The 9223-nt window shown below is 37.2% G+C and overlaps 1 protein-coding gene across 17 annotated transcripts in view; it reads left to right on the top strand.

Annotated features, from left to right (window-relative positions):
• The window catches only part of HIVEP2 (human immunodeficiency virus type I enhancer binding protein 2), a 222470-nt gene that overhangs the window by 174700 nt on the left and 38547 nt on the right, over positions 1-9223 (top strand). For all 17 annotated transcript variants that reach the window (XM_010851453.1, XM_010851459.1, XM_010851446.1 and 14 more), the window contains one exon: positions 5287-5381. The gene's annotated coding sequence lies outside the window, so the exon portion shown is untranslated. The remainder of the gene's footprint in view (positions 1-5286; positions 5382-9223) is intronic.

The following is a 9223-nucleotide window of genomic DNA, read 5'->3' as shown; positions in this document are numbered from 1 at the left end:
AGCTCCAATGCATGAAAGTGAAAAGTGAAAGTGAAGTCACTCAGTTGTGTCCGACCCTCAGCGACCCCATGGACTGCAGCCTTCCAGGCTCCTCCGTCCATGGAATTTTCCAGGCAAGAGTACTGGAATGGGGTGCCATTGCCTTCTCCGTTTACTGTCTGAGCCACCAGCAAAGCCCATTAGCACGTATAGTTTTCTTTAAAGACTTAGTATCATTGTGTCTCTCAAGCCTTTTGTGCTTGTCTTGATAGGATTGGCCATTTCCTCTTTTGTGCTGTGCCCAGTACTGTGCTTATATTTTTGTCAAAGCGCCTAAAACATTTTGCAGCACTTACTTCTTCACAAATGTTTCCCTTCTAGGCTCTATAGAGTTTGCTTTTTCATTTATGTATTTTGTAAACTTAGTTCATTTTCTGATGAGTATAGACATTCTATAAATGTCTAAAAGTGTCACAGAAATAGTCCAGAAACCCTAATTAAGGAGGCTTAAGTTATAATCATGAATTCACAGGTACTTACTCTTTTGTGTTTTTAGTAGTTCTGATTCACACAATGCTTTTATTTTGTATCTTTCCTACGCTCCAGCACTGACAACCTGCCGAGAAGTGGCACTCTCAGATCATTTTTGCCAGCAGTTTCCAGAACCAGCCCCCTAAACACAATGGCAGAGTAATCGAATTTTGACTGTTTGTCCCATCCTCCTTTTGTGAAAACTCCCCTTTTTCAGACACACTTTTCACTTTTCAAAGCCTTCTGTGTAGTCGTCCCAGCAATGAATTGTCCCCTGCTCCCAAATTAGCACTCTTTCCTGTTCCTACTCTTTATCCCTTTTTTGTCTTTACATTCTGAACCCAGTTCCAACCTTTAGCTTCATATCATAACTGTTTCTAAAAATATGAGCTTGTAATCAGACTTATCTCTGTGTGTGAGTGTGTGTGTGTGTGTGTGTGTGAGTGAGTCTTCCCAGCCTTTAACTATCTTCTCTACCACCCCCCCAGGTGCCTCTTACTTTGCCCCTCTAGACACTCCGAGTGGAACAGTGGCCCCATTCAAAGTTCTTTTTTGTAGCAAGGAGAAGCTGCTGCTTCTGGTACACTTTTGGTACACTCTGATAAAGTATTTAAGCATACGTTTATCTTTCAGTACCCTCCTCCCGTCTTTACCTACTACTTTTGAATCTCTTCTACTCCCTTCTATAAAATAAAAGAGGTATGTATCTCTTTTCTACGACTGAATATATGAAGAGTGGTATTCCTTCTTTTAAACATTTCTTTTAACCAAGCAATATAAGGATCATATCTTGTTTCCAGGTCCTATTTGCCACTTCTTCCATAGAGTTGAAGCACATAATAATTGTTTTTAATTGTGACAGTGCTCATCTAAAGTGTAACTGGTATATTTTATTGGCTCTTCTACTAAAATTATGATCTAGTGTGTATGTGTTTAACCTCAGAAAAAAGGTTGATAACATTTGTATATGCATGAGAAGTTTGCCAATGAAGTGCTAACCATAATAAACTATTAATCCATAACTTGTCTTAAAATAATTTGGAAGAATAGAGAAATGAAATACTAAAGAATCTTACCAGGAATGGACATTTTACATACGTCTCCATGTCTGTCTATCTATCTAATACCTGCCTACCTATCTAATCATAGCTCAACATGACCCTCACTTAGCTTAGTAATAATAACCTGTAAGCTTCCAAGAATAAATATCTAATGTCAAGGATGATTTTTTTCTAAAAATAGTCTGAGAAACCACTGGATTAGAAACAATAATGTTCAAATTTTCCAAGTGTTTGTTACAAGTAGGTGATGGAGGTTTGGAAAATATTTTTAAGGAACTCTTCTGTAGGCCTATAAACGACAAAAAATCAGTCTTTACTTTGTTAGTAACGTGAAAGATAATTTTGCCTCATATTTAGGAAGGAATTTTAAATAACTTGGGGATATTTAACAAGATCTGTGAACACAATTTTCTGAAAACTTGTTAGTTTTATTGAATATTAATGTTTCATTGCAGAGTGGTTTCTTATGAATCCAATAACCTAGAAGTAAAGCTTAAAAAATGAAAAATCTCTCTTTACTTTATTCCATTGTTTACAAAATATACTGTGTGAACTGCTGATTTCTAGGAAATACAAGCATAAGTTGTAATACTACATTTTCAGGAACTGTTTGAGGAAATATTTTTCTTTTATTTCAAAGAAGATACTGAGGCACAAAAACTCAATTAAAATTAAAGCAAAAACAGATTTCTGAGATGGTTATCTCTATGTCTCTATTTTAATAGTAACAACAATTGCCTCCCTTGTAGAGGCCATTACTGATTCCAATTGCAACAAAGCGATTTGCGCAAAATCTCCAAACTTGGTGTCCTATCTTTCATGTTATTATCATTTAGATCTTTGTTTTAAAATCACACTAATTACTTGGAAGTTTCTGTGAGGTAAAATAGCAGTACAATATTATGACCACTGTTTTTTGTTCTTCAAGGGCAAACCAATCATTGACGAGGGCACACGTAGCAGTTTCATATGATAGAAACAATTTTCAAACCTTCTTAATGAGTGAAAAAAGCAATCTTCTATCATCTAACATTCCAGTTACATGTGCATATCATGAGACGACTGTTTCCTGTTTCCCGTGGCCATAGTCCTGGAGAGTCAGACTGGAAAAGCAGGGTCAGAACTGGGAACACTGCCCCTGACACATCTGGTCTGGAGGACTCACATGCTCCCTTTCGCCTGTGGAAGCTCTTGGTGGGAATGACGCTTTCTGGGTTAGGGGATGGTTGGGTGCTTGTGTGCAGCTGCCAGATAGCTGGAAGGAGTGGGTGTCAGTGCCAGCGTTCTGAGGCTGAAGTTCTCCTTTTGTCTTTTAACTTTTAGTTCAGTGGCCATGGGGTCGCCAATCGCAGGAAGTCCCTGGATGCCTCAAGTTGTTGTTCCCTGTAAATAGCTGTATCTGTAGAATCTTGGCCTGTTTCTATCTTGGATGAGTTCATCTCAGAGTGTGAATAGCTCAGTGATTTATTATTTTTTATCTGAGAGATGCCATGCTTTAGTTTAGGTCGTATTGCCAGTGTACAATTTTGTTTTTTTTTAGCACTTGAACTTGATTTTCTTTTCAAAAGAGGTGCTCTTTGGTTTGTTACTATGGATATGGTTTAAATATATAAATATATATGTATAATTATAGAAGCTATAATATTGTTGTTGTTGTTGCTCAGTTGCTAAGTCATGTCCAAATTTTTGTGACTTGGTGAACTGCAGCACACCAGGCTACCCTGTCCTTCACTATCTCCCGGAGTTTGCTCAAACTCTTGTCCATTGAGTCGATGATGCCAGCCAACCATCTCATTCTCTGTTGTCCCCTTCTCCTCCTGTCTTCAATCTTTTCCAGCTTCAGGGTCTTTTCCAATGAGTCAGCTCTTCGCATCAGGTGGTCAAAGTACTGGAGCTTCAGCTTCAGCATCAGTCCTTCCAATGAATATTCAGGGTTGATTTCCTTTAGGATTGACTGGTTTGATCTCCTTGCTGTCCAAGGGACTCTCAAGAGCCTTCTTCAACACCACAGTTCAAAAGCATATATATATATATATATTTAAGGATATATATACATATAAAATTATACCTTATATATATACTATAATTTAATATGAAGAAAGTGAAAGTGTTAGTCCCTCAACAGTGTCTGACTCCTTGTGATCCCATGGACTCTAGCCCACCAGGCTCCTCTGTCTGTGGAATTCTCCAAGCAAGAATACTGGACTGGGTAGCCATCCCCTTCTTCAAGGGATCTTCCCAACCCAGGGATTAACTGGATCTCCCATATTGCCAGCAGATTCTTTACCTTCTAAGCCAGTAGGGTAGCCTTATTTTATATGTATATATACATATACATTTGGAGAAGGAAATGGCAACCCACTCCAGTGTTCTTGCCTGGAGAATCCCAGGGATGGGGGAGCCTGGTGGGCTGCCATCTGTGGGGTCGCACAGAGTCAGACACGACTGAAGCGACTTAGCAGAAGCAGCATACATAGACATACATACATACATATATATCTTGAAGGACCCCATCACTATTCCCTCAGTGTTAATCAGTCATGCTCTTTGGCTTTGATGAAGCTTTCGATTTTGAAAATGGTGGAGCTTGTCAAGAGTCATTTAAGTGCCAGAAAATGGTTGATTTGAGGCAAGAACAAAGTTTAGAAAGAAAATAAATCTAGCATTCGCTTAATAATTTGCCCTTTGCAGCAACACAATCTTATCTGACCACCCACATTCATCTGGCTGCTGACGTGGTTCTTGCTTCAATTGCAGAAGCTATTTTTGCACCTTTTGTGTCTTTTGAGGAACCGAGTGGGCCTACGTGCTTATAATGATTCATGTTGCAAAGTGCACAGGGTGTCCTGAAGTGATATGCAAAGAGGAGGAGAAAATTAAAGCTAACTGCTTCCTTTAAGCATTTTGAACAGTCACATGAAATGGTACTGGATTAAGGCACATTTTAACTCTCATGTCTTGATGCTTTAGTCCTTTCTATGAGACATAACTTGTCTGGAAGAAAGAGCAATGTTTTTAAAAATGAACAAATATACAGTGGATATCTATAGATATGTAGTACTATTTTATATGGGTCTTTTATACTGGGAGATAAACCATCTAAAGATGGTGACTGATTAATCTATTTGGATTATGTACTTTGACTGATCTTCTATGCATTTTTTTTGGATCAGGCTTGAATAAATTAATTCTAAGTATGAGAAAGTTCCTTTCTTCGTTACTTTCCAGAGTTTGTTATGTCTCAGGATTTAACTTTGGTTGGTTTTGGCTTCCTATTTCAGAAATTAATTTTAGCATGGAACATAACATTGCTGAAATAAACTATAGAAAAGAATTTTCTATGAGGTTATCTGAGTCTTCATCCTGGGGAGTTTAGTTGCTGATGCACCAAAGAAGTTTAGTGGGAATCGGCTTTAAGTCAGATTTGTATCATGGATTGCAGTGGCATAATTTCTAGTTCCAATACATTGATTTAACTCTAGCATTATTTTCCACGTTGCTTCCACGTTTACTGTAACAGAATATTCTCTTTTAATGCAAGAACTTATTCAAAAGATGTGAAAAGACAGGAAATTTTTTCTTGAAAGAAAAAAAGTCTTGAAGGATCCAGTTCCAAATTTTCTTTTCTGAAGGAGAGCATTTCTATGAGTAGTGTGTTGGTTAAATTGACTACAAGGTTCATCATTTTTAAAAGATCTTATTGTTTATTTTTTAGATTCCCAGAAGTTGTGCATGTGTTCCTGTGGAGGGAGTTGGCATCGTTGAAAGCAAAGACGGCTGTGATGCACTTTTTTGATATGAGGATAACAGGTTAATAGCTGACATTTATTATTTTATTCTATGAGTTTTACATTTAACTTGAAGAGAACTTTTAACTTATTGTGCATCCACCCATATGTGAATTGACTATCATCCAGTCTGGGAAGAAACAATGTATATGCTATTTAGTGAGTGAAGGTTTTGTTTTGTTTTTCATAATAGCCCAGTTTTAATTATAATTTGCTTAATTGAAGCAGCTTCATTTAAGAGAATTTCTTTCTGGCAGAATTTATTTTCATACAAAATTCTGCATAGTAAAACCTAATAACTTTTGTTATAGAATATGAAAACATTCCACCAGGAGAGCAAAATCACAATTGTAAAAAATTTGCAAAAAGCTTATGACAAAATATTAAAATTAGTAAGCTGTAGTCATAAGTCATAAAAACTTTGGACAGATATGCAAACTGTACAACTGTCTGCAGTCATTGTAACCAACATGCAAAAAATACTGTTCAGTTTTCCATTAGGTTTGAAATGTCCAGTTAAATTTTAATGTATGTCAAACTAGATGGTGATCATCTCAATCTCTTTACTTTTTCTCCAGAAGTTCTCTTAATTGCTTGGCAAGGTTTTATATAGTATACAGTACCTTCCTCATATTGGCTACTTGCTCCTTTTAAGGAGAACTAAGGTTGTGATGGGAATTTTGACTAATAAAAGAAGCATTTATAATGAATTTGGCTCTCAGAAAGGTGCCCTTTTATAATCATCCTGTGGAAATAAGTCTGTATTCAGCTGGACTCTGGCACTGCTCTTGGTTTTTCGGTAGATCCTTTTTTCCTTCATCCGGTACTCATAGGTGGTATGACTTGTGGGTCCGTCTGTGTTAAAGCAGCAGTGCTCTGAGATGCTCGTGTATTTCTTAAACTATTTTGCAGTTGATCTATGACATTTTGAAAGCAAATACATGGAAATGGCCTCTAAATTTTTGTCCAGTAATTATTATCAGAAGACATCTGTTTTATTTACAAGTGTAATTCCACCAATGCCTCAAAAAAGACCAAGTCACCATTTTAGTTTTTAAAAAATGTTCTATTATTAAAATATTGGAAGTAGAGAAGTAGTGTTTATAACCTGTCATTTTATACCATTATTATTTAGGATGTTATTATTTAATGCTCACTTGACTTTTGCCACCACTCAAGTAATGATTAATTTCCTGAGGTAAAGTTTTTTTCTAAGATACTGTTTTTCTAAGCAAAAGATCCCAGATTGACAACCCTGGGTACTGTAGGCCTTTATTCGTCTACAGAGCTGGGCTGCCCGGCTGCCAATCCCACCCAGCTGTTATCCTGAAGAGACCTCTGTGGAGGTCTACACGGGAGGCTGTTTCTGTGCCTTTCCTCGCAGGGCCTGTCTGAGGAAATTATTTAACTGGGTGCCAAATTTATTTGAGTGGGACTGAAGCATGGCCAAAGGAGTGGGCACACTTTTAGAAAAATGGCAACTCTTCCAAGTAATATCATTTTCTTTTCTTTTGCTCAATTACTTTAGTTCTGTTACCACTGAGACAGCATGCAGAAAGTAGTGTCTTTTTCAATAAAAATGCACGGAGCCTGCAAGACAATGCCTGTCTTTCTTTACTAACCGAAGGACTCCTATGGGCTAGAGCACTATCCACAGGAAACCCCAAAGTCATATCCTCCTGCAAATTATCCTACTCCTTTCAGAGCACTCAAAGGCATGAGGGAAAAATTTCAATGTGAATGTGAAGCTGTGTTTGGAATACTGTTCCTTTGTTGGCAGTGGGTGCCAAAAGTGAATTTGTGTGGGTTTGGTTACCATAAAAAGAAACCTCAGAGAACGAAATGATAACCAGCTATTTTCTTTCCATGTGAGGATTGCTCTAATATTGCATTTTTAACACATCAATTGATTGGGGAAATTGGAGATATACTTTTAACACATAATTAGAGAATTTGAAAAATGAAATCCATCTATACAATCATTGAGAAGTAATGTAGCTATAATTAACTCTATTACTACTGATCTTCATAGCTCCAAGTAGATTTCTATTGAGAAAATTATACTAAAATTACAGATATATACAATGATACATTTGATGGTTTATAATAATATTCTGAGATACAAAGAAGATATTTCTCTATCTTATAAGAATTTTCATACATTTAATTAATACAACACAAGCTCAAGAATTTCTACCATTGTTGGTAGAAGTAGATGGCTAAGTAAAAGTATCCTTTAAAAGTATCACCAAAAAAAGACAAATGTCATTATTAAACTTTGAAAGCCTTATGGATTTTCAAGTGAATTTATTTTCCTAAGTGTAAGTTCAGGAGAGCAGCAAAGAGACTTTGAAGTCCAGAAAGACGTGCCATGTATGCCCAGGAATAGATCTATGGTGCAAACCATTTGCACTGCAGAATTTTTTCAGTCTCCAAGATAAAGCAATCGAAGACAAGAGATTAACGGAAAGAGTCCAAATGATTCATGAATAGGATCAGTAAATTCCCAAAGGATCCGTCACTCCTGTTTTCTCCCATCTACCTTTCAATGTGCCTCAGAAACTCCAAGAAGGAAAGTGGTTTTATGGATAGCAGTTAGTTGAAGGCTGTCCAAGGACGGGTTAGAGAGTTATATCCTCATATATGTTTAAAATCTCATGTAAACAGTACATGTGAAATAGGAGTGATTTCCAGTTCCCTAATAATAGTCTAATTACACAAAATTGTGTAATAGTCCCTAATAAGCTTGTAACTGAAGTGAAAAGTTAGACATTATAGTTCAAAGGAATGTAGACCAGAAGATGTCCCAAGTCCTACTGGGATCTTCAGTTCAGGCAGAAGGACAGAACTTCTTCTTGGACAGAAGTAGGGAGAATGATACTAGGTTTATCTAATTTATGATAAAATGGTAAGACATCTTGCGTGGGTTTACCTTAGAAATTTAAAAGGAGGAGGTTTTCCTGACTGATTCAGGGAAGTCTGGTGGCTCAGTGGTAAAGAATCTGCCTGCGGTGCCGGAGACCCAGGTTCGACCCCTGGGGGAAGATCCCCTGGAATAGGACATGGCAACCCACTCCAGTATTTATGCCTGGAGAATTCTGTGGACAGAGGAGCCTTGTGGGCTATAGCCCATGGATCACAAAGAGTCAGACATGACTGAGCAACTAACTTTCCTGACTGAAGCTATTTACATAATTGAGTCAATGTGTTTTTTACTGGGATCAAAGTTGTGATTTTTAAAACATTTTCTGAATAATAAATGCTATTGGAATATAGGATGTTCTTCTATTAGTATCAGCAAGATTGTTTTTTAAAAATAAAAAGTAGGTGTGACTTTTTCTGATTTGTCCTTTAAAATTTAAACCCATCGATAATTAAATAACTATTCCAGATAATATTTTTCTGACCATTAATGTATTATTTCTGATCTACTTTTGAATTTTGTGTAAATCACTTTTCTTCATCTTCTGGTCTGTTCTTTAATAGAAAAATATTATTACGTTTCCTTGAATTTTATTTGGTGCTTTTACTTTTATATGTCCTTAGTGGATAAGAATTGTATATAGCTAGTTTAAGATTTCAATTCAGTTCAGTTCAGTCACTCAGTCGTGTCCGACTCTTTGCGACCCCATGAATCGCAGCACGCCAGGCCTCCCTGTCCATCACCAACTCCCAGAGTCCACCCAAACCCATGTCCATTGAATCGGTGATGCCATCCAACCATCTCATCCTCTGTCGTCCTCTTCTCCTCCTGCCCTCAATCTTTCCCAGCATCAGGGTCTTTTCCAGCATCAGGGTCTTTTCCAATGAGTCAGCTCTTTGCATGAGGTGGCCAAAGTACTGGAGTTTCAGCTTTAGCATCAT

Source organism: Bison bison, unplaced genomic scaffold, assembly GCF_000754665.1.
Source record: "Bison bison bison isolate TAMUID 2011002044 unplaced genomic scaffold, Bison_UMD1.0 scf7180017864303, whole genome shotgun sequence".
In the NCBI taxonomy this organism is placed as follows: Eukaryota; Metazoa; Chordata; class Mammalia; order Artiodactyla; family Bovidae; genus Bison; species Bison bison.
Note: the sequence above shows the minus strand (reverse complement) of the source record. Positions and strands in the feature narration are given on the sequence as shown.